Source organism: Aotus nancymaae, unplaced genomic scaffold, assembly GCF_030222135.1.
Source record: "Aotus nancymaae isolate 86718 unplaced genomic scaffold, 86718_ANA_hifiasm-v0.15.2.pri h1tg000012l, whole genome shotgun sequence".
In the NCBI taxonomy this organism is placed as follows: Eukaryota; Metazoa; Chordata; class Mammalia; order Primates; family Aotidae; genus Aotus; species Aotus nancymaae.
This window is the reverse complement of record NW_026988423.1, coordinates 25,203,698-25,229,273: the sequence shown is the minus strand read 5'-3', so window position 1 is coordinate 25,229,273 and position 25,576 is coordinate 25,203,698. Positions and strand designations below refer to the sequence as shown.

The 25,576-nt window shown below is 49.5% G+C and overlaps 1 protein-coding gene and 1 pseudogene across 1 annotated transcript in view; one reads left to right on the top strand and one right to left on the bottom strand.

The window, feature by feature from the left end:
- The window catches only part of GRIK4 (glutamate ionotropic receptor kainate type subunit 4), a 388,236-nt gene extending 366,920 nt beyond the window's left edge, over window positions 1-21,316 (bottom strand). Inside the window, exons 1-2 of the mRNA XM_021671204.2 lie at window positions 21,190-21,316; window positions 780-896 (exon numbers count right to left, since the gene is read on the bottom strand). The gene's annotated coding sequence lies outside the window, so the exon portion shown is untranslated. The remainder of the gene's footprint in view (window positions 1-779; window positions 897-21,189) is intronic.
- On the top strand, window positions 2,527-2,872 carry LOC105729679 (elongin-C-like; annotated as a pseudogene).
- Window positions 21,317-25,576: the final 4,260 nt, after the last annotated feature.

Below are 25,576 nucleotides of genomic sequence, written 5' to 3'. Positions count from 1 at the left end.
GGGGCAGCATGACCACAGAGGCAGAGACTGCAGCAAGGACCAGCCAAAGCCACCAGATGCTGGGAGAGGCACAGAACCCATTCTCCCTGGAGCCCTTGGAAGGAGCATGACCCCGCTGACAACTTGATTTCAGACCTCTGGCCTCCAGAATTGTGAAAGAATATCTGCTATTTTAAGCCACCCGTTTGCTGGTCATTTGTTACTGCAGCCACAGGAAACTAATACAATAATGACACTCACAAAACAGAAAGCCAAGAGCAAGGAAAACGAGAACTACCAGGGCGTACAGGACAGAGCATTTCCATTTGATATGCATATATCTGTGGACGATCTGGGTTGGACTTGGAAGAGTATGTCTTGCTGTGAGACTTGCTCAAGAAAATGAGAAAAGTCTTCCTGGGGGTTAAAGGAATGGCTTTGAAGTCAAACTACCCAGACAAGTGTCTCACTTCTGCCCCCTAAAGGCAGTGGGACCTGGGGCAAGTCACTTACCCTCTCTAGGCCTCTTGTCTTTATCTGAAAAATGGGGGTAGTAATGATACCTAATCCATGAGATTGTTGAGAAGATTAAATGGACCACATCCCAGTGCTGGTGGTGGCTGCACATTTGTTACAGTTAAAAATAGCAATAAGGCCAGGTGCGGTGCCTCACGCCTATAACCCCAGCACTTTGGGAGGCCGCCGAGGTGGGTGGATCATCTGAGGTCAGGAGTTCAAGATCAGCCTGGCCAACATGGCAAAACCCCATCTCTACTAAAAACCCCATCTCTACTACTAACCTGATGTGGTGGCATGGGCCTGTAGTCTCAGCTACTCAGGAGGTCGAGGCAGGAGAATGGCTTGAACCTCGGAGATGGAGGGTGCAGTGAGCTGAGATCGCACCACTGCACTCCAGCCTGGGGGAAATAAAATTTGAAATAATAATAATAAAAGACATACTTAAAGACAAGCACGAGCCATACACCATACCCATGTTAATTATTACAAAGGCCCCTTGTCCTGCCACTGCAGCTGAGAAGTCTCTAGGAATGGCAGCATGTCAGAACTGACTAAAGTCATGCAATCAAGTGCCTTCACTTTAGAGAGGAAGAGAATAAAGCCCAAAGAACAATGACTGGCAAGTTTATATAATTAGCACATGCCTGAGATAAGACGACTCCATCTTGGAACTCCCAGTCTAAGGCAAAGGCACACTAACCCAACTCCCATAGCCTTTCATCTGCCCCTAAGGATGCCAGGACCACCACTCCTTCTGGGTCCTGATGGCCCAGACCCTCCCTCGCCCCACTGCCTGGGCTCTGGAGAAGTCTTCTTTGTGTCCACCTCACAGAAAATCCTTTAGCTGCAATGCCCATTGATGATCTGGGAGGGGATTTCTGTTACAATGAGTTTCCTTGCACTAAACAAGCTTACACTATCCTGTTATTATCTGTTCAAATAATTCAGATATTTCTCCCTGACAGCTGCAAGTGCCTGATCCCCTGATCCTCTCTAGCAGGGGAGCTTACAGGCCTCCAAACACTCAGCTGACTAGAGAAAACGGACCGTGTGAAAAGCTTAACTAAGGAGACGATTGTCAAGATCATCTACCAACCCTGCAGACTCACCGTGCCCACCCCAAGCGGCCTTCCTGACCTCACCCAAGACTCGGCATGATCGTGTTCCTTTCTTACTTCACAGGGGCTTTGAGCTTGGGGTTTGCAACAAACTGTGACCAGGAAACATGAGTCCTTGTTCTCAGCTCTGAGCCACCCATCCCCAAAGATCAAATAATGGCTGAGGATATAGGTTTTGAAGTTAGGCTGATTTTGGGTTAGAATTAGGGCGTTTCTACTTTGTTGCTGCATGAAAGTGGGCAAGTGACGTAACTGCTCTCCGAGCCTTATGAGTAAGAGGGGGGTAATAATATCTACTTGACTGGATGGTTATAAGGATTGAATGAGATCATATTGCAAAGGGCTGAGTACAATACCCGGCACATCATGCATGCCCAATAAATAGTGGTTGGTAGTCGTTGAGGAAATAATAGTGGCAGTAAGTACTAGTAATAATACTACAATACCTGACACGTGATTGGAGCTAACTATCAATAAATATTTATTTAAAAAATTAAATCAGAACTTTTCCACAAGGCTATAAACATCTACATTAAAAGCTTTCCCAGGCCAGGTGTAGTGGCTCACGCCTGTAATCCCAGCACTTTGGGAGGCCAAGGCAGGAGGATCCCTTGAGCCCAGGAGGTGGAGACCAGCCTGGACAACACAGAGAGACTCCATCTGTATTAGTCTGTTCTTGTACTGCTATAAAGAAATATCTGAGGACAGGGAGGCAGCCGAGGGTGGGGGAGTGGCCCTGGAACAGGGCTGTAGCAGTACATGGGGACTGGACTACAGTGGCTGAGGGGCGATACATGGGTACTGGGCTATGGTGGCTCGAGACAAGGAAGTCTTGAGCTGGGGGAGAAACAGAACTCAGAAAAATGACTAAAGTTCCTGGGGAAGCAAAGTAGAATTTCGTAAGAACAAAATGGATGGCAAGGAGAAAACATGGTGGCTGTGAAGGCCCTGATGCCATGTATGTCAAATTTAATTCTTCTGATGGACATGAATTTACTGTAAAAAGAGAATATGCATTGACATCAGGTGTAATAAAGCCATGTGGGGTGGCCCAGGCCAATTTTGCTGAGAATGAAACCAATGAGGTCAATTTGAGAGAGGCACCTTAACATGGGCTATCAAAAGTATGCATGTATTTTACATACAAGGTTCGCTACACTAACAGCTCTACCAAGATTCCCAGACTCCCAATTGCACCTGAAATTGCACTAGAACTGCTGGTGGCTGCAAACTTCCTAGATTTTCTAATAAAATAAATTATAATACACTGTTAACTCTTTTCAGTATTAAAAAAAAACCTGATCTGGGTAATTTATGATGAAAAGAGATTTAATTAGCTCACAGTTCTGCAGGCTGTACAGGAAGCACAGCAGCAGCTGCTTCTGGGGAGGCCTCAGGAGACTTACAATCATGGCCAAAGGCAAAGGAGCAGCAGGCACTTCACATGGCCGGAGCAGGAGGAAGAGTGGGGAAGGTGCCAAACACTTTTAAACAACCAGATCTCATGAGAACTCACTATCACGAGAACAGCACCAACAGGGAAATCTGCCTCCACGATCCAATCACCTCCCACCAGGTCCCCCCTCCAACACTGGGTATTACAATTCCGCATGGGATTTGGGTGGACACACAGCTTCAAACCATATCATTTCACACCTGGCCCCTCTCAAATCTCATGTCCTTCTCACATTGGAAAATGCAATCATGCCTTCCCAACAGTTCCCCAAAGTCTTAACTCATTCCAGCATTAACTCAAAAGTCCAAAGTCTCATTCAAGACAAGGAAAGTCCCTTCTGCCTATGAGCCTGTAAAATGAAAAACAAGTTAGTTACTTCCAAGATGCAATGAGGGTATTGGCATTAGGTAAAAACTCCCATTCCAAAAGGGAGAAATAAGCCAAAAGAAAGGGGCTATAGGCCCCGTGCAGGTACAAAGCCCAGCAGGGCAGTCATTAAATATTAAATCTCCAAAATAATCTCCCTTCACTTCATTTCTCACATCCAGGGAATACTAGTGCAAGGGGTGGGCTCGTAAGGCCTTAAGCAGCTCTGCCCCTGTGGCTCTGCAGGGTTCAGCCCCCACAGTGGATTTCAAGGGCTGGCACTGAGTGCCTGCAGCTTTTCCAGGCATGAGGTACAAGATGCTGGTGGATCTACCATTCTGGGGTCTGGAGGATGGTGACCATCTTCTCACAGCTTCACTAGGTAGTGCTCCAGTAGGGACCCTGTGTAGGGGCTCCAACCTCACACTTCCCCTTCACACTGCCCTGGTAGAGGTTCTCCATGAGGGCTCCGCCCCTGCAGCAAGCTTCTCCCTGGACAAATAGGCTTTTCCATACATCCTCCAAAATCCAGGCACAGGCTCCCAAACCTCAACTCTTCTACTCTGTGCACCCGCCAGCTTAACACCACGTGGAAGCCACCAAGGCTTATGGCTTGTACCCTCTGAAACTGTGGCCCAAGCTGTATCTGGGCCCCTTTGAGCCTCAGCTGGAGCTGGAATGTGGGCTGTGTGGAACAGTGCCCTGATGCTGTGCAAGGCAGCAGGGCCCCAGGCTTGGTCCATGACACCATTATGTCCTCCTAGCCTCTGGGCCTATGATGTGAGGAGCTGACACAAAGGTCTCTGAAATGCCTCAAGGACTTTTCCCCACTGTTTTGGCTATCAGCACTTGGCCCTTTCTTACTTATGCAAATTTCTTCAGCCTGTTTGAATTCCTCCCCTAAAAATGGGCTTTTCTTTTGTATCACATGGCCAGGCTGCAAACTTTCCAAGCTTTCATGCTCTGCTTTTCTTTTAAATGTAAGTCATTTCTTTACCCATACATATGAGCATAGGCATTAGAAGAAGTCAGGCAACATCTTAAATGCTTTGCTGCTTAGAAATTTCTTCCATCAGATACCCTAAATAATCACTCTCAAAATCAACAGTTCTACAGATCCCTACAGCAGGGACACAAGGCAGCCAGGCTCATTGCTAAGACATAGTAAACGTAACCTTTACTCCAGTTCCCAGTAAGTTTTTCATCTCCATCTGACCCATCCTCAGCCTGGCTATTTGTATTCATATTATTATCAGCATTTGGGTCACAACCATTCAAAAGGTCCCTAGGAAATTCCAAATTTTCCCTCACCATCCTGCCTTCTTCTGAGCCCTCCATACTTTTCCAACCTCTGCCTATTACCCAGTTCCAAAGTTGCTTCCACATTTTCAGGCATCTTTCTAGGAATACCCAACTCCTGATACCAATTTTTCGTATTAGTCCATTCTCACATTGCTATACATAAATACCTGAGACTGGGTAATTTATGATGAAAAGAGATGTAATTGGCTCACAGTTCTGCAGGATATACAGGAAGCACAGCAGCATCTGTTTCTGGGGAAGCCTCAGAAAACTTAGGCATGGCCAAAGGCAAAAGAGGAGCAAGCATTTCACATGGCCAGAGCAGGAGGAAGAGTGAGAAAGTGCCACACACTTATAAATGACCAGATTGCATGAGAACTCATTCACTATCATGAGAACAGCACCAAGAGGGAAATCCACCTCCACGATCCAATCACCTCCAACCAGGCACCATTGATGCAAATGATACCACTGTCGCTGCAAAAAATTTCAAAATTAGCCAGGTGTGGTGGCACATGTCTGTAGTCTTAGCTCCTCAGAAGGTTGAGATGGGAGGATCACTTGGGCCTGGGAGGTAGAGGCTGCAGTGAGCTGAGATTGTGCCATTGCACTCACAAGCCTGGGTGACAGAGTTAGACCCCCATTATTCCTCTTAGTCAGTTATTCATCCAACCATTACTTATTAAGCACCTACCAAGTGCCAGGTACCTAAGCTAGGTACTAAGAATACAATGGACAGCAAAGCAGGCACAGCCCTGCTTTCATAGACTGATTGGGGTTCTTAACCTTAAACTTTTGTGAGACAAAAGACCATTTTGAAACTCTGGTTGAAGGTTTTATGCTCTTGACCAAGGAAACACACATCACTACATACACATAACACTTTGCTAACATTCACGGGGCTCAGAGAAAGTTCCCCAGGAGAACCCCTGCCCTAAGTGAACTTTTTGCTCCAGTCACACCTGTCCACTGCCATTCTAGAACCCTCTTTGACCATTCTAGCAGAGGCTAGAGGGGACTTTAAGAAACCCCAAAGCAAAAGCCCAATAAAAACTGCTTGATGCACAGGGGTACTGGAATCACTTGCACAGGTAATTGTAGTTATTATAAGCTTGTTTGGTGCCAGGAAAGCTCACTGGTTCATTGCCTCAGACAAAAGAGGTATCTCATAAAATCTGAGTAGCCCACTCCCATATCTGAGGCATGCTGCCTCAAGGTCTTGACATGGTTTCACAGGCCAGTCTTTGGTTTTCCAAAACCTTTGGAGGAGTCTGGTGCCTCATGCATACCCATCTTCAATCCCTCTGCTGTCCCCTCAACATTCTGCCTCCCTTCCTGGCCACCATGGCCAAACCACTTTGGCCATGAGACACTGTAGGGCCAACTTCCTATTCCATCCATCCTGGCTGAATAGCTTAGGGTCAAATCTTACAGACCAAAGTATCCAGATTCCATCTGAAGATAATGGCTCCTTGAGGAATATGTCTGTCATGGACAATTTGAAAGAGCAATCCAATAGGCTCTTCCTCAGGACCTCTTATGAAAGCTCCATTCTCCACTGCTGCCCTTATGACTGAGCTCCAGCTAAGGTGCACCTGGGGATCTCTTAGTAAAGGGATTATTGACCCACAATCCCTTACTTCTCAATTATTGAGAAGTCACAATCCATCATGGCCTGGCCCATTCCACAGGCCCCTCTGCTCCTGAGACTCCGTGGCTCAAATATGGCTGCGTCCACAGCCCTCTTCCCCATCCCCACCATGCACCAATTCCCAAGTTCTTCCCTCTGCTCCCTGCCCCATCACCATAAAGAGGTAAGGGCAGGGATTTTCTGAAGCGCCTAGGACTGGCAGAATCCAAGGTCCTGGACTGATCTAATGCAATGGATCCTGGGTGCTTGATCTGTCAGCCAGCAGACAGCTGAGTCCCAGAAGAGAGAAGCCTCTGAAACCAACTGGTAACCCTCTGCTCTGTAACCCAATTCCTGCTTCTCCCCAACTCCTGGGATTTCAGGCCCAGAAAGGATACTAGATCCCATGATTTATCAGATGAGGACACTAGACCCAGAGAGAGGTAAGTACGAGGACACATATGCAATGAGTGAGACTTAAATCAAGATCTCCTGGCTCCTACTCCAGAGCTCTTCAGTTGTCAGATTAAAATGAAAACCGAGCACCCAGTTAAAGAAGACACTGGGGAATTCCCCGCCCACAAGCTGCAATCACAAAGCCTGATGGCAAAATCATGTACCAGGCCCTAGGGGCAGGAAGAGTGCCAGCTAGGCCCCATAGGTAAAATGCATTACTAAGAGATCTCTAGGGGCTCCCTGGGACAAAAAGAGTGACAAGCCAGAGCTGGCATGGCTAGGCTTCCTGGAATAGAGAAGAGAGCCAGAGCCCAGGCAGCTGCCAGGCCCTGCCAGGCAGAGACAAATACATCAAAGGGCGAGGGGCTACAACACTCCTCAGAGTCCGACTTAGAGGCAGCTTCCATCCATCAAGACCCAAGTACCCTTCAATCCGTAGGCTTGGGGCATAATTAACTGACTTCTAGTTGGACTGAGTCTTATTTTTGGTGTCTACACACAGGAGGCCCACAGAAGTAGCCCACCCAACCTGTTCAATGCTTTGTGAAGTGCCATTTGGCAGAACCAAGCTCTCGGATCATGAGCGCAGCCAGGAAAGATGGTATGGTACTGGGTGAAGCTGCGTAAACTCATTTAACCACTCTCTGCCTCAGTTGCCTCAAATGGAAAATAAGAATAACGACACCTACTTCATGGGATATCAAAAGGACCAAGATGAGAGATGCAGAAAAAGCACTTAGCACGGTGCCTGACACAAAGGAAAAACCCACGATGAATGCATATTTGCTTATGGTTTTAATAAATCAGATCACCTCCAGTGTCTTCAATAAATAAAAATTGCAAAAATGCTCCTAGAACCTAGAGGGTAGCTGGCATGTACATGTGAGTGGGGTTATGACCACAGGAGCTGCCTTCACTGCAATGGCCAAGCCTGGGTCTGGGATGCAGTAGTTCAGATTGGCCAGGAGCAGCCGTGGGGCCGTGTTCTCTTCTCTCACACTTGCTGATCTGGGGGCTTTACAGATGCAGGCACCTCTGGCTCACCCAAGAACTTTTGGTCTCTGGGGCTCATGCAGCCCATGTACATGGGACAGGCCCTTAGTGCTAGACCCTAGCTAGTAGCCATGAGGACACCCTGCCCTCAGGAGGCTCTATACTCTTCCACTGTGCCCCAGTGGGGTTGGGCCCTGGGTGGCCACAGTTTGATGATCTTCTTTCCATTCCCTGTCTCACTTCTCCACTCTTCAGTCAGGCAAATGAGTGGACTTTTTTAAACAACATAACCCCCTTTCTAAGTGGCTCCCAGGAACACCGACCACATAACCATTTGCACATACTTCTGTCTTCACTTGGGGTCTGCTTCTGGGGGAGCCAAGCCTACATGGCGGGCAGGCCAGTCACTGCACTGAGGGCCTGTCCCCATCACTGCCCGCAGGGAAGGCTCGCAGAAGAAAGTGGGAGAGGATGCAGGCAGAGCTTACATATGCAGAGGGGAGTGAACAGAGGGGAGGGTGAACCACTTGATAACTTAAGGTTAAGTCTAAACTCCTGGGAGAAAATAGATTGTCCATTGCTGAGTCAAAACAGAACAGCGTGTCTTTGAGTCCACAGATTCCCCATTTCAAGGCTATAGTGAGGCTGGCAACTTTGCCAGAAGGATTATCAGGACATTTGTAAATGTCTCAGCATCCTGAGACAGTGAGCAGGGCAGCAGGCAGAAAGCTCACCCCGCACCTGACACTGGGCTCTCAAATCCTTCCCTTCCCACAGAGCTCAGAGCTTCCCTGCCCCAGGACCTGGAGCCACCTTCCAACCGAGAAAAGAATCAGCATTTCTGGGATGGAAAAACACAGAGGGCATCTCCTCCAAGCCCCATCTGAGGCACGAATCCCTGCACATCATGTCTGCAGCACCTTCGAAGGGAGCATGAACAATGTGTGCGTGTGCACACACGCAAACACGTGCACGCTCCGTGTGCTGCCCTGCATTCCTGGCCAATCCCCCCAGTGCTATTTGCCTTGTACAATACATTCACACATCACCCCCACACAGATTAAGGGGATTAGCTCTTATCAAGAGCTTTGTATCTCCAAAGCTCTTACCAACATCAGCTAATTAAGCAGACAGTCCCCTTTCCCTTGGCTGAACAGTGTAGAAAGCACAGGACAAGAACTGACAAGACCTGAGTGCTGGTCCCACTGTGGGGTCACGTCTTCTTGCACAAGACACAGAGAAGCAGGAAGCAGTTGTTATGATACCCCACACAAGAGAAGAAGAAACAGAAAGTGTAGCAACTTACCCAAGGCCAATCAGCTAAGAAGCAGCTGGGCGGCCGGGCGCAGTGGCTCACACCTGTAATCCCAGCATTTTGGGAAGCCAAGGTGGGTGGATCACCTGAGGTTGGGAGTTCGAGACCAGCCTGAGCAACATGGAGAAACCCCATCTCTACCCCGTCTCTACTAAAAATGCAAAATTAGCTAGGCGTGGTGGCACATGCCTGTAGTCTCAGCTACTCAGGAGGCTGAGGCAGGAGAATCACTTGAACCTGGGAGGTAGAGGTGGGGGCAAGCCAAGATCACGCCATTGCACTCCAGCCTGGACAAGAGGAGTGAGACTCTGTCTCAAAAAAAGAAAAAAAAAAAAGAAAAGAAGAAGCAGCTGGGCTCAGCTGTGAACTTTGGTCTCTCCAACTCCAGAACCCGAGCTCTCTGAGTCACGACTACATACAAATATTAGTGATCATCTTCATTCTCACCAGCCAAGACCCCAATGGCAGAGACCAGCCCTCCAGCCTCAAATGGCCCTTTATCCCAGCATCCCCACCACTCACACACAGAGCCCTATTGAATACGAGGGTCACTGGTTAGAAATGCTTCTTTCTCTCAAACACACTCAGGTTTGTACCATGTGCCCATGACCCTGCTCCGCTACCCACCTCACTTCTCTTTGTCCCTGTGTTCCTGGCCCCGCTCAGGACTACACATGGTGGAAGCTCAGAGCTCTGGTATGGCTTCAGTCTGACCCACCCAGAGTGAGTAGGGAGACCTCTCCTATCACAGACAAAGCCCCAAAGCCAGTTCATATCCACCACAAAGTAGCCCGATGATGAGGGCTGCACTGACAACTTCTACTGTCAAGTCTAATAATTCCCTTTAACTGAGATCTTTTGCCTTCATTGAAGTCATCAGTGCCTGTCAGGAAATGATCAGAAAAACCCTTAGGATTCCCACCTGTCATGTGGAATCCCACATGCTATACGTTTCATCATAGGAACTCAGGCTTAGTCAATTCCTTCAAATGTTGGCACCGCTTAACTAAGCTAATAAGATCTTTTTTGCTTCAAAAGTCTTAATAGGATAGAAAATTTAAGGAAATCAATCAGTAATTAATTACCCATTAAACATTTTCTGCCCAGTACTATGAGGACACAGATGTACTTAGTAAAATCCTTGCTCTCATGGAATGTAGAATGGATAATGAGAAAAACTAGCATGACAGCGAGATAAGAGCTGAACAGGCCCCTACACTACAAATATAGTAAGAAATCTATCACTCATTCATTCAACAAAGTGCTACTTAAACTCTACCAATGGTAAAGTCTACTGTAGATGGACACACGGCACCACGATGGTTCATGGTTGGGTGAGTTGTCCAACAGGGATAGATACGAGGCATATCGCAAAGGAAACACATAAGTAAGTGATTACAGGACAAAGTAAAGTGTGACAAGCATGTTAGAAGAATGAATTAAGTATTACAGGAGCAGTACAGAAAAGATGGAATCACTAGGGAAGGCTTTGTGGAAGCAGCATGACTCGAGTTACAATCGGCCCTGCAAGGAGGTAAGGTGGGTTACCAACTCTCCGTCACTAGGAGGGGGTGCCCTCAACCCAAAAGCAAAGCACTCCCTCCACTGCACAGAAGAACTCAGGATTCATCTTGGGAAGTGAGAAGCTGGCAGGTTCACACCCACTGGCTTCATTCCAGGTGGGGCTTACCGGGCCTGGAGTTAGAGCACTTATCCATCCAATGAACATTCAGGAACACTGATGCTGAGGAGGCGGGGAGGAGGCACAGTCTCCGCTCCCACTGAGCTTACAGTCAGATGCGGGAGAAGGACAAGCAAACTCCACCAACAAGAGACAGATGAAGGCTTATACCACACACAGGAGGGTGCTGAATCGAGACCGGGGTAGTGGGCAGTGAGGGAGATTATGCACAGAGGAAGAATGACTAAGATGAATCTGGAAGAACAGATAAGAGCTGGGTGTGCAGGCTGTGGCCATGAAAGCAAAGAATGATGATAACAGTAACAATTATGGCACACCACTATCACCATTTTTTTTTTTTTTGAGATGGAGTCTCTTCGCTCTGTAGCCCAGGCTGGAGTGCAGTGGCATGATCTCGGCTCACTGTAACCTCCGCCTCACTGGTTCTGGTTCAAGCAATTCTCCTACCTCAGCCTCCCAAGTAGCTGAGATTACAGGCACGAGCCACCATGCCCAGCTAATTTTTGTATTTTTTAGTAGAGATGGGGTTTCACCATGTTGACCAGTCTGGTCTTGAACTCCTGACCTCGTGATCCGCCCTCCTCGGCCTCCCAAAGTGCTGGGATTGCAAGCGTGAGCCGCCACACCCAGCCCACTATCACCATTTCTTGAGCACCTTCCTTGTCTTTTGCTAGAAACTGTACTTAGTTTTTCACACACGAAGACACGCACACGTTAGTTAATGCTAATCATTTTTGAGTGTGATTAATTAAATTATAATTTAACTGTAAGTGATCCTTACAATTATACTACATATTAAATATTATTGTTCCTGTTTGACAAATGGAGATAATAAGGACCAGAGAGATGAAAGTACTTTCTCACAGCCACACAGCCAGCTAGGATTCCAATCTCCCCACATCCTACCCGCTAGTCCACACTTCGGAGCTGTTGGGTGGAGTTCCTGTGTGGCCTTCTGGACAAATAGGCCAAGGGAGTCATCGAGGGGCCACAGTTCTCAGGTCTCTGCACCCCCATCTAGAGTCCCAGAGGTTCAACGAAAGAGACCTGACCCTCTCGTGGCTCTGCCTCAAGCTGTCAGTCCAAATCAAAGTCTTGTCCTGCTCACTGGGCCTTGGTTTCCTGTTGAAAATGACAGGACATGGGCTGGATGTTCTTTCAAGCCCTTCCTGCACTGACATTCTGAGACTCTGTGGTTCTCATGAAAAAGGCCTAACTGAGCACCCATATGGAACCTGGTCAGAGAGTTTTCAATCAATAGGCTTTGCTTGCACCCAGGCTTGTGACTCGATAGGCGTAACCTGTAGCAAGGGTTCCCTTGCTGGGGAGGGGGACCTCCCGTGGGCAGAATGGGCAAATCCCAGAGTTCCTGAAGCTCAAGACACTGCAGGCCTTTCCTATTTCCTTCCTTCACCTCTCCTATCCCGTCGTTCCTTTGAAAACTTAGAGTGAGCTCGGCAGACCACGAAGAACATGCTGCACTGTCATTCTGGGCGTGTCACTCCTGAACGAGACAGCGTCCCCTACCATCTAATCCCTCACAGACTCCAGGCCCCCCAGCCCACTGTGCTCTCCACCCTCCACTCCAGCTGCCTGCGCCAGCCCCAAGACAGGTGAGACAGCTCATCACCAAAACCACAAAGCCAGACACCGTCCCTGCACCCACTCCCTCCCCGCCACACACAGCCATGCCACGTGTTCTGAGGCTTAGGGGGCTGGCATCCAGGAGCACTGCACACAAGAATAAACGGTGTCATCTCTGAGTGTATATTTTGTCTTCATTATGCCACTGTGAAGGTGTTAATATACAACTTACAACATATTAATCACCCCTCTAACTTCCAAATGCTAAATGCATCATTAACATTCATGTTTTCTTCAATTACTCGGCTGTTCTGGGGGAAGGGAGCAAATCAGCTCCTCACTGAATCCCTCTCCTGAGGAAGGCTCACAGGTCATAACAGGCAGCTCTGGCCTCCACCTGTACTGTGGAGATGGGAGACTCCTGCTCCCAGCATTGCCATAAAAACACAAGTGAGACCAAGAAGTGAGAGGGAGGAGGAGGCAGGTGGGAGAGAAGGAGGGAAGCACACAGGGAGGGAGCACATGCGCATCAAAGGCTCACAGAGACCAATCAGTCTAAGCCCTGCATTTCATAAACGAGAGGACTGGCGCTCAGAGAGGGGAAGTGACAAGCCCAAGAGCACAGAGCAGGTTAGTGGAGAGAGTGGAGGAAAGGAAGGACAGGAAAACCAAGTGTAAAAGAGGAGAGAAAACAGCAGTGGAAGGAGAAGGGGGCAGAAGGCAGGTGTATTAAGAGGTGCAGGCCAGGTGCGGTGGCTCACGCCTGTAATCCCAGCACTTTGGGGGGCTGAGGCGGGAGGATCACGTGAGATCAGGAGTTTGAGACCAGCCTGGCCAACACGGAGAAACCCCATTTCTATGAAAAATACAAAAATCAGCTGGGTGTGGTGGCGCATGCCTGTAGTCCCAGCTACTTGCGAGGCTGAGGCAGGAGAATGGCTGGAACCAGGGAGGTGGAGGTTGCAGTGAGCTGAGACCGTGCCGCTGCACTCCAGCCTGGGCAACGCAAAACTCTGTCTCAAAAAATAAATAAATAAATAAAAATAAACGTTTGTGCAAAGAGAGTGGGAAGACAAAGCTAAGCGTGAAAAACAAAGGTAGGGAAAGCTACCTTTGGAAAAGGGGAAAGGGGGATAAACTCTGAAACAGTCAGGAGCGGCAGCAAGAGACCATGGTCCCAGCTACTCGGGAGGCCAAGGCAGGAAAACCATAGGGGCCCAAGAGTTTGAGGCCACCCTGAGCAGCAAAGCAAGACAGCAAAAACAAACAGCTCTTAAAAAAATCTGAAACAGATGCAAGCCCAGAACCGTCTTTGACTTCACCCCAACTGCCTGCACCCAGATCCCAGGGGTGGGAGGGGCTGGGGGAAGGAGAGTAAACTCTGAGAGGGACCAAACAGGCCTGACTGAAGGAGGAGGGGAGGCGCCGGGAGCACGCAGGGTTGGGCCTCCACCCCGGCTTCTGAGATTGAGCCAGACTAAATATGACATGCAATTAAAATGTCATTACCCCACAATTGTGCGATCCAAACTTCACTTGGAATTTGTTACAGGCGCTGGTGGCTACAAAAATCAATCTGCTATTGTATTTCAGCAAATCAGATTCAACACTCTCCCTGCCAGTGGGTTGTAGACTAGCTCTGAATGGAAGAGGAAAGAAGAAAAGGCTCCTGCTGGTGGGTCACTTGTTTGTTCACAGGCCGCCAGCCAGCCAGGCTTATCCACCTTGAGGTGGGAGCATCCAAGGTCAGGACACACAGGCGCTTCCAGAAGGGTGGGGCTGGTGGCTTGTGGCTCAGGTGGGCAGAGAAGCAGGGCAGGAGGTAGCAGGATCAGTTTCTGGGGCACCTCCTGGGCCCTGCAGAGACACAGGCCCTGATGCTTGTTTGCACTGTAGTTAAAAATCCACATGGTTTATCACAACCTACACAGTGCTTTGAAAGGCATCATTCCTATGAGTCTCACAACTTAGGAGATAAGTCACTGCTTCCTCCACAACGAGGAAAAAGCCCTAGAGGGGTGAGGATCACAAGGTCACCTCTCAGTATGGATAGGGGCAGAGACCGTGTTACTGATAATAGCATTTAGCCCTAAAACACACACATACACACACACACACACACACACACACACACACACATACACGAGTGTGGCCAGTGGGGCTGGACCCCGAGAGCCTTTGTAAATGTGTCCCCTTAGCCTAGTGATTTTGAGCCCTAGCAAGTTTTCCTTGCAATCCTCCTCCCAACCTCCTCCTTTCCTTCCTGTATTTTTTGTAGCGATGGGGTCTCACTATGTTGCCCAAGCTGATCTCGAACTCCTGGGCTCAAGCAAGCCTCCCACATTTTCCAAGCCCACTGCTGCACTCCCAGCCTCGTTGCTGGCCTCCTGACCTCAGCCTCGCCTATCTCTGAACTTGCACAACTTTTCTGGAATAATCCAAAATGCCTCTTTGACCTTGACACTTCCTTGCTCAAAAACTTTATACAGCTGCCTGTCTGGATTCTGCTCCTACCACTCGACTGAAAACATTCCCTGCAAAAGCCCCATGACCTCTTCACTGCCCAACGAATGCTTTCGTGCCCTCACCTGATTCAACCCCTCTCAGTAGCAACTGTCTTTCTAACCTCTTCCTTCTGGCAACCGCTCCCTGGAATCCGGAGTCTCACCTGCTCTGTTTTTCCCTCCACTCTCTCCTGTTGCTCCTCAGTTGACTTGCCAGACTTTCTTCCCCAGCTTGTTCCATAAATTCCTTGTTTCCCAGCTCTTTCCTCTCTCATCTGCTCTCTGCTCTTCTTAAGTGACTGTAAGTGACATAATCTGGGCCTGTGGCTTTGGCTGCATCTCTACCCAAATCTGTGTCTCACGCCCACACCCCTCTCCTGGATTCCACACCCATCAATCAGCTTCCCGCTGGTGCTTCCATGCGGCGGGCTTACAGGAACCCAAACTCAACACAGCAAAGCTGAATTAGTCATCCCCTTTCTGCCCCCAAATGGCCACTCCCCCAAATTCTCCACCAACCTGTGGTCCTGGGAATCAGCCTCAACTCCTCCCGCCCATCTACAGTGCAAATACCCACAGGACCCTGCCCCAGCCCCTTCCCTGAGCCTCAAGCCCCTGGGCTCTCTGCATAAAGGCCTTCTCCTGGCCTCCTGCAGACCAACGTGCTGTGGTGCTAAACGCAGGTGCAACCCTCAGCCAATGCAATGGGAACTGGATGATGAGTACCCCTGCTTCCTGCTTTGTTAGGGAACACCTTGCTTCCCAGGCTCCAAGAGATCCCGAGGGGCCTGAGCCTGAGCGTCCACAGCAGCAGCCTGCTCATTAGGCACTGTGCGTCTGCTCCCTCCCCTCCCTGCCTCACTACACCACGGCTGATTCCTGTTATCACCCCTCAACCACACCCTTACAACACATGTCCTTTTCTCAGGGTGTACTTTTGGGGAATCCCAGCCTAAGGGTCTACCAATACTGAACCAGTCACCACCGTGCAGTCCGCTTCCTGAATGTCTCCTGAAGCCCATCCTCCTCCTCCTCCTCCTCCTCATTCCTTACCTGGATCACTGAGCCAGTTTCCCAACCGCCCTCCCTGCCTCTGGTCTTGCTCTGCTCCAAACCATCCTCTCATCTCACACCGAATTGTGGCATTCCCTCGCCATCTCCCGGAGACCACCCAAATTCCTTCACTTTTGTGGTTTTTAAGCCCTCTGTGACCTGCCCTTACCTCCTGGCCACCCTTAACTCCTACCAGGCCCCTCCGGAACTCTCTGACCACAGCCATACAGAATAGCACCCAGCCCCAAAACACTCAGTTCCCACCCACCCCTGCCGCCCCCCCACCCATGCCACTGCTCCAGCAGCACGCCCTGATTGGAACGTCCTTGTCCTCGTCAGCCATCTGCAAACTCATTCTTAGCTGAAGCCTGAGCTCAAGGGCTGTTCCTTCTGGAAGGTCTTTCCACGGCCCCATCACCCCCAGTCGCCTCCCTGGGAGAAGTGCGTGCCCTCCTCTCCATGCTCACGGCTCCTAACAACACACTTCTCCCACCACACCTGCGGCCACATGCACAACAGCTTTCCATCTTAAAATCCCCAGGGCCTAGCTCAGTACCTGACACTTAGTAGGTGCTCATTAAACCTCAGCTGCCAGTGTGAGAGGATGAATGGATGGAATGAGTGCGCTCACAGGCCTGTGACAGGGCAGTTTCTCCCCTCCAGCTCTGCCTCTGGCTTGGCCACTATCTGATGTGGGATCTGGAGAGGTCTGGCAGAGACCCTGTCCTTCCTTCCACTGTTTACAGTGCTATGTAAATAACTCTCCCTGGGGATGATATATGTGGCCATTCTGCCCTGGGCCTGCCATGCTCCATGCCAACTGGGCCGTCAGGGTGGCTGCTCAAGTGAGACACCAAGGAGTGTGGGTCTGCGGAGGAGGGGCATGGGGAGGGATATAATAAAACACTGCACGAGGACAAATCTGGGCCCCACGCCATGAAAAATGTGAATCTGTCCTTGACTTCAGTGGCAAATGAGGCGTGAAAACATATCAAAATGCAATATTCAATAAATGGATGTATTTAATATTTTATGAGGCTGGAAATCGGTTCCCAAAAGTTTGAATGATAAATCATACACCAAGCAGATGAACTTTTTCAAGTGTCTGCACCTGATGGGTGTCATTTCTCAGGGGGGGAGAAGGGAGGAAAGAGAAAAAGAGGGCAAGAACCAGGGGCCTGTTAGAAAAGGCACAGAGATCCCAGGTACACCCTCTCCCCAGCCACCACCTGTGCGGTCTTTCCCTGCTGCCTACCAGCCTTGTTCATCTGGCACACCTGGAGAACTTTTTCCATCCTGCAAAAACCCTGTAACTTCCTTTGGAATTCCATCTAAGCAACTTCCCTGACACATGCCCCCTCTCACCCCACATTCACAGCAAGCTTGTGCCACCTCTCCATGCTTTATTGCACAGCGTGGCTGAAGGGCAGGGTTTTTGTTTTTGATGTGTTTTGTTGTTGTTGTTTTTTGAGACGGAGTTTCGCTCTTGTCGTCCAGGTTGGAGTGCAATGGCTTGATCTCTGCTCACTGCAACCTCTGCCTCCTGGATTCAAGCGATTCTCCTGCCTCAGCCTCCGGAGTAGCTGGGATTACAGGCATGCGCCACCATGCCCAGCTAATTTCTGTATTATTAGTAGAGATGGGGTTTCTCCATGTTGGCCAGGCTGATCTCGAACTCTTGACCTCAGGTGATCTGTCCATCTCGGCCTCCCAAAGTGCTGGGATTACAGACGTGAGCCACCTCGCCCGGCTGGGCAGAAGGTTTTACACATCTATCTCCCTGCCGTGCTATAGGCTCTCCAAGGATGAAGACTAGGCCTCCCACACTTCAGTAACCTTCAGTGTCTGGAACGTCCCTGACGCAAGGTAGAACCACAATCTACGTAGAATTTGGACTGAAAGAGGAAGCTCTTGCAGCAAAAGCCATGGACAACAGACAGCTACGGAGGACCCACTACCACCCAGACGCTACGCTAGGAACCTGCTGATGGCTGTCACATTGCTTCTTTATGCCATCCTCGCAAAGACCCCATGCTGTAAGTAGTCTTTGTCTTATTTAACTGATGAGGAAAATGAGGCTCAGAGAGATTCTATCCCCTGTGCCTAATTATATTCTGTACACTCAGAGGGGGCAGGAGAGCGGCCCACCTACTGCTGTAAGGCCCGAGCAGCATGAAGTCTTCAAACACTTTATTGCATGAGTGATGTTGGTGCCTAGCCTCCCTCAAATATTCATTTCGATATTTAACAGCTGTCTCTGACAAGTAACATGTTCATCTTTCCCAGGGGTCCCTAACTTGGCCAGTCATCAGTATCACTTGGAAAGTTTTTTAAAATTCAGACTTGGCTGTGCTGTGCGCAGTGGCTCACGTCTGTAATCTCAACACTTTGGGAGGCCAAGTCAGGAGCCCAGGAGTTCAAAACCAGCCTGGGCAACATTAAAAATTAGGCAAGTGTGATGGTGCACACCTGTGGTCCTGGCTACTTGGGAGGCTGAGACAGGAGAATTCCTTGAGCCCAAAAGGTCGAGGCTACAGTGAGCCATGATCACACCACTGCACTCTGGCCTGGGCAACACAGTGAGACCCTGTCTCATTGTATGTATATATATACACACATACATATATGTATGTACGTATCAGACTTTCAAGCCCCACTTCTGGCCATTCCAATTAAGTCTGGCGCAAGGTCTCTGGCCATACACATTGTTTTTTCTTATTATAGCTCTCTGGATGATTCTGGCAATGAGGCAGATTTGGGAACCACGGATGCAGCCCTGTAAACCTATCTGGATCTGGATTCTGTTTTCTCCAGCTCTGGCTTACAGCTAATAGGGGCCAGCTGGCCTCTTCCTGGGACAGGGCTTTTGCTGCTTCTCGCCACTCCCATGTTCTCTTTTCTCATGAAACCCTCCCCTGTCCGTACTTGTCCTCAGGTCACAGTTTCCACTGCTGGGCGATGACTGTGACCCTCTCCTACCTTACTTTAACCTCCCAGGTCTGGGCACAAGCCCAGTGAGGCCTTCCTGCCTGCCAGCCCATCTGGAAAGCCACCTTGGTAGCACAGTCAGCTTTGCCCAAACGGTGCTTCCCTGTTCCTGACCAAGGTGAGTGTTTTACCTTTATTTAGTTCACGCCTTCCTGAGATAGGAAAAGCAATGACATGTCCAGGGTACCACCTGCTAAGCCAGGGCTCCCCACACTTCAGCACCACTGGCATCTGGGGCCAGATCATTCTTTTGCTGGTGGAGGGGGGGCTGCCCTGTGCACTGTGGGACGTTAGCAGCTTTCCCCGGCTCCACCCACCAGGTACCAGTAGCACCCCCTCTACTTGTGGCAACAAAAATGTCCTCAGATATTGTCAAACCTTCCCCCCAACTGAAAACCAAGTAGCTAAGCCATCAAGAGGTATAATGCTTGAAAGCAAAGGCCTTGTCTTTGAACCCAAGCCCTGGGCCCTATGCCTGGCACATGTTTTTTTGTCTTTAAGATGGGGTCAGGGACGTCTTCCATGGCAGGCTTGTTGTGGGGCATAAATGAGACGGAATTAAATAAAGCAATGTGAATGACCACGCCTAGAACAAACTGGAGAGATTTTTTTCAAAGGGGTGCTGAAAGAAAATGGCTACAGGCAGTAGTGTGCGGGTAAACTGGCTCTCAAAACATAAACAACAAACTGAAGAAATAAAAAGCCCTGATTTGTAATGTTTGCTGACTTCTATGGTGTGAATGCACCCAAGATGGCCAATTTCAAGCTGCCAACCTGACGTCACTGAATGCAGAATCAGGGAGAGATGTGCAGAATCACATTCTCGAGCCGACCAAGCCATAAAGTAAGTGTGGTCAGCAGGCGTGTGGCAGCAGGGAGAGGTGGGGCTGTGGCCCAGGAGAAAATGGCTGCCCTACCTACAGGCATTCAAAATCATAGCCAAGCCAAACAAAATAGCAGCTTGTCTGCACACGGCCTATCTGCCAGTGGGACTCAGTCTATCCATTTGTGACCTCAGCTCTGGAGATTCCCCGTCAGAAGATCATCCCTCTGCCACCTTCCTCCTTCTCTCCTGTCTTCAGGCCTCTATCGTCAGAGCTAGCACTGAACACAGTGGACATACTTTTCATATTAATAGGACACTGGACGGATGTGGTGGCTCACGCCTGTAATCCTAACACTTTGGGAGGCTGAGACAGGAAGATTGTTTGAGGCTAGGAGTTTGAGACCAGCCTAGGCAACATAGTGAGACCTCATCTTTACAAAAAAATTAGCCAGGCCTGGTGGTGCACGCCTGTAGTCTCAGCTACTCGGGAGGCTGAGATGGGAGGATTGCCTGAGCCCAGGAGTCCAAGGCTTCAGTGAGCTATGAGTGTACCGCTGCACTCCAGCCTGGATGACAGAGTAAGACTCTGTTCCAAATAAATAATAATAAGGTACTAATGAAAATGCAAGCAGAAAAGTAATGCGAGGCAGATACCCTCATACCCAGATAGGCCTTCAATTGGGACTGTGGGCTTTGGGCTCAGCCAGTTCTGTGTTCAGAGCCTCGTCTGTCAACACTGGAACATGCTCTTTTACTTCTCTGAGCCTTGGTTTACTCATCTGCAAAATGGGCTATCAATGCCAGTCCAAAAGGGTTGAAATGACAAGGGCCTGAGGGAATGTCTAGAAGCTGCCAGGTGGGTCTTCTGATGGCTACCCACCCATTCCCAGAGAGGGGCTGGCACTTCCTGAACAGGCCCCTGGGGAGCCAAGGGAGGGTAATCAATTCCTATAGGGCTCTATTTGTCCACTAAATGGAGATTGGCCTCAGGAGCAAAATCTATCAGTTGAGAAGAGCAAAAGATGTTTTCAACCTTCTTATCATCTCAGAGAAACTAGGAGGGGGGCCTCCACAGCTTGTCAAAGCCAACAAAGAAGAGGGGCCGATCCACGATCCGCGGAGCTGGCCCCCAGGGGCTTCCTGAACTACACTGTAAGGAGCCGGCTGGATGACAGAGGAGGATAAGAGCCTGCGGAAGGCAGCCCCAGGGTAGCTGGCTGGGACTGAGCTGGGGAGAGGGACTCCGGCAAAATCAGAGAGGATCAATGGGTCAGAAGGTGAGGGTTCCATTTCAATCCTCCAGACTTGCAAGAGTCGGGGACACTCCAAGCCTAGGGCTCCCCATATAAAAAGAAGCCCCTTAGCCCGCTGCATCAGAAAACAAAATAAGAAGCTTACCCGGTTTCTGTATCCTTCATGCTGCTCTCCTCCTCTCATTAAGGCTGGGGCAGGAACATACACCGCACAGCTCACTTCTGTTCCCATTCAGCTCTGAGTCAGTTTCACCCTAAACTCAGTCGCTTTGTATTTTCTACTTCCCCACACGTTGAGCCTGCTTATTCCTTATTTATTTTGCTCATCTCAGCCCCTTTACTTCTGGGAGTGATTCCAACTTAAAAAAAAAAACTAGTCAATTAAGAAACAAGCTGCCTGCAAATCGCCAGCAAATGAGAAAAAGCCTCCCCTCCTCACTCTTCCCCCTGCACCTTAAACAGGGATCTGATCTTTAAACAAAAAGCCACTAATGTGCTGTGTGACTTGAATCAAGTCACTTGCCCTGTGTAGGCCTTCCTGGACAAGGTTCTTCTTTCTGGTTTTGTTTCTGTTTTTGTTTGAGACAGAGTCTCGCTCTGTTGCCCAGGCTGGAGTGCAGTGGCACAATCTCGGCTCACTGCAAGCTCCACCTCCCGGGTTCTAGTGATTCCCCTGCCTCAGCCTCCCCAGTAGCTGGGATTATAGGCACCCACCACCATGCCTGGCTAATTTTTGTATTTTTAGTAGAGATGGGGTTTCCCCATGTTGGCCAGGATAGTCTCAAACTCCTGACCTCAAGTGATCTACCTGCCTTGGCCTCCCAAAGTGCTGAAATTACAGGCATGAGCCATCACATTCAGCCCCTGGACGAAGTTCTTCTTGTTCAAAATGAGCCCCTGGACTAGTTCTCATGGGTTGTGTTTGTTTGTGACAAGTTCTCACTCTGTCATCAGGCTGGAGTGCAGTGGCACGATCCAGCTCACTACAGATTCAGTCTCCCCAGGCTCAAATGATCCTCCCGCTCAGCCTCCCAAATAGCTGGGACTACAGGCATGTGCCACTACATGTTATAACCGAGTGAGTTAGATGGAAAGGGCCACACTCTGAGTTCGAATCATGAGTCCTTTATTGCTGGCAACCGAGAGTCAGCTCATGTTCAAAATCTCTCAGTCCCAAGTAAGGGGCTTGATTTCCCTTTATACCTTGATTTACGTAGGGGAGGGGGAGCCTAGCTGAAGTGGAATTTTACAGAAGCAGAATAGGCAGGTTAGGGGAGGAGGATGGTAACTAGGAGCCAGGAGGCTTCTAAGATTGTTATACGCAAGCAGGGTATACGCAAGCAGTTCCCACGATTGCTAGTTACCAAAGGGGCATTCGGTACTTTCCATATAATTAATCGAGGGGTGTTCACAATAGCAAGGGGGTTTGTCAAGCAGGACATTTTACAACGGTTATATGTTTCTATGGTTCTAAGTACAACATGACCCAGCACTGTGTGACCCAGGTATGTACTCAAGGGAGAAATGGCGGGAGGGGTGAGGCAGAGGTTAAGATGGAGTCTGTCTGGCTTTCAGCAAGATGGAGTCTGTTAGGCTAACACAGGGTAGGTCAGCATACACACCTGGCTACTTTTTGTATTTTTTTGTAGATGTGGGATCTCACTACATTGCCCAGGCTGGTCTCAAATTCCTGGCCTCAAGCGATTTGCCCACCTCAACCTCTCAAAGTGCTGAGATTACAAGCATGAGCCACCGTGCCCAGCCTTGCATGAGTTCTTAATCTTTTTGAAGGTCACTAACCTCTTTGAAAATCAGAACAAAGCTACAGATTTTCCTCTTCCAATTTCACTTTCCATACGTATTCAAAATGCTGCCTATAATGCCAGAGGCTCCCAGAATCCCTGAAGATCTTCTTGGTGGGGAGAGGGCCCAGGCGCCTGCCTCTGCACTCCTAAACGGGGATCTCCTCCAGCCCTGACTGTGGGAGGAAAACAAAGACCAGCATCCCTCCTCAGTCCTCTGTTCAAGGAGCAGAGGGCTTTGCTGGGAGGCCGGGAGAGTAGGAACCCCCATTTCCCAGAGTTAGCCTGAGGCACTGCTTCTGGAAGGCTGTCATTCAGGCAACCAATGCTGATTTGACATTTGTTTAATTTGCAGGAAAACTCTACTTTCCTTTTTTTTAGGACAGAGCGGGGAAAACTCTCATAAAACCTCTTAGTCTCTTGCTCTAATGGGACCCATAAAGGCTGACAGGGCACCAGGAATCAGCCACGCAGAAAAGCCAGAAGCCTTGGACGGGGGCGGGCGGGGGGGTCAGGTACCCTCCCACTATGCCAGGAGCAGCTTTAAGAGTCTCAGTTTTAGGTCAGGTGTGGTGGCTCACGCCTATAATCCCAGCACTTTGGGAGGACGAGGAGGACGAATCACCTGAGGTTAGGAGTTCGAGACCGGCCTGACCAACATGGTGAAACCCCATTTCTACTAAAAATACAAAATTAGTCAAGCGTGGTGGCACATGCTTGTAATCCCAGCTACTTGGGAGGCTGAGGCAGGAGAATCACTTGAACCCGGGAAGCAGAGGTTGTGGTGAGCTGAGATCGCACCTTTGCACTCCATCCTGGGCAACAAGAGTGAAACTCCATCTCAAAAAAAAAAAGAGTCTCATTTTCCTGCAGGCCTTGGAGGTCCCCACTGAAGACCTCACCTTCCTCTTTCCCTCCGCACACACCTGAATCAAGGCTGCCAGTACTACCCTCCCTGGAACCTTCCACCCAAGGGCTTCGGCCACCTGCAGAGTGGGCTAATGGCAAGGTCACTTCTAGAACTTCTCTCGTGTGCCAGGCCCCATGCTAGGTGCTCAGGCCAACACGAGAAAGAGTCAAACCTAAAACCATCCTCTAATGCTTAAACACACTCTGGCTGCAAGAGGCACCAAAAGCCTTTCTTTCACCTTTACGTCGCAGGCCCTGGGGCAGGGGTTCCCTTGGGGGGTGTCTCACTTGCTCCTGGGTGATTAACCCGAGAAGGCTGAGCTGGGGAACAAGGCCCAAGGCGTTTGTAGCTCCTACTGCCTTTTCTCTCCCTGCTGAAAGGAGAGTTTCAGGGCAACCTGGAACTGAGGCCCACAGCCCGGGAATACCCAAAGCTGGCAGCCTTGAAACTGGTTTTCACAAACCTCTGATCAAAGCACTTTCTGCACTGAAAACAGGGCACTATGTCCCTGGAAGCACAAGAGGGAGGCTAGGGGGCCGAGAACACAGAAGCTGAGATGGAGCTGGCAAGACATTTAGAGACTCCATCACTGACTCATTCTTCTGAACCTCTCCTTCCTTCAAAGCGCCTAAAACTCTCTGGTCTCCATCTCCCAGATCGGGGGGAAACTCTGTTAAGTCCAGGTGGAGAAGCCAGGGCATGCTGTGAGCCCGAGAAGAGGGCAGGCATGGGGCACCAATGTCCCTCCGTCCCTCTCTGAAGCCTCAAGCCCAGAACAGGGACCTTCCCTACCACCAACTCCAAACGTGCACTCCCGGCTCATCTGAAGCAGCTGGTCGGGGGAAATATTAATAACGATCATAAAAGGTAATGACTGGTTGTGACAGCAAGGATCAATTTAAAAGGGAAGCTATGTTTTCACATTCTCTATATTTTTAAAAAAAACAACACAGGCACCAAACAAACAAAATGAGGCATCTGTCTGGCACAGCCTCGTGACATCCTGTCCAGATGTGGAAGATCAATAAACTCCCTCTTCACGCTCTTAGTTTACAGGACCAAGAGCTGTGACGTGGCCTTTGAAGAGTGGGTGTTACCCTTTGCAGTAGCTGCAGAATGACCACAAAGACTTCCCCATTCCTGTAAGCGCACCTCTTGAAATGGGGCTTCCGGGCCCCTCCCATCAAGAGAAGGAGTCCATTATCCATCCCTTGAGTCTGAGCTTAGACATGTGACTTCCTTTGGCCAACTGGACATTAACAGATGTGAAATAACAGAGGATGTAAAAGAACGTGTGCATCAGGCTTCCCTCTTCTGCAAGATAGACAAGGTCCAAGCCAGCTAAGCTATTTTCAAAGAGGAAGAATGGATGTCTACATCCACATGGACACGGAGAATGTGTGGGGAAGAGGCCAGGCCTGGGCGAGCCTCTTGGAAGACAAGAGGCCATATGGTCCTTGCCACAGCTGATACTGAGTGAAGCCATCCCAGTTCCTGCAGCCCCAGACAACCTGGCCAAGACCAAAGGAGCCATCTTGCCAAGCACAGAGCCATGAACGACAATAAAGTTCATTGTCTTGAGCCACTAAGTTTTGGGGAGATTCGTCATATGGTAGAACTTAACCACTATACTCTGCCATTCCCTGTCAAGGAAAAGAACTGGTTGGCTCCTCAGGGGGTGGGCAGTTTCCACCACGCAGGCCAGGAAGTGTCCCTGGGGCCAATGGAGAAAGACCACGAATTCTGCACTAGAGGCTGAATTCAAACCACCGTTCTGCTACCTGCTAGCCATGTGACCTTGGGCAAGGTACTAACTCTGC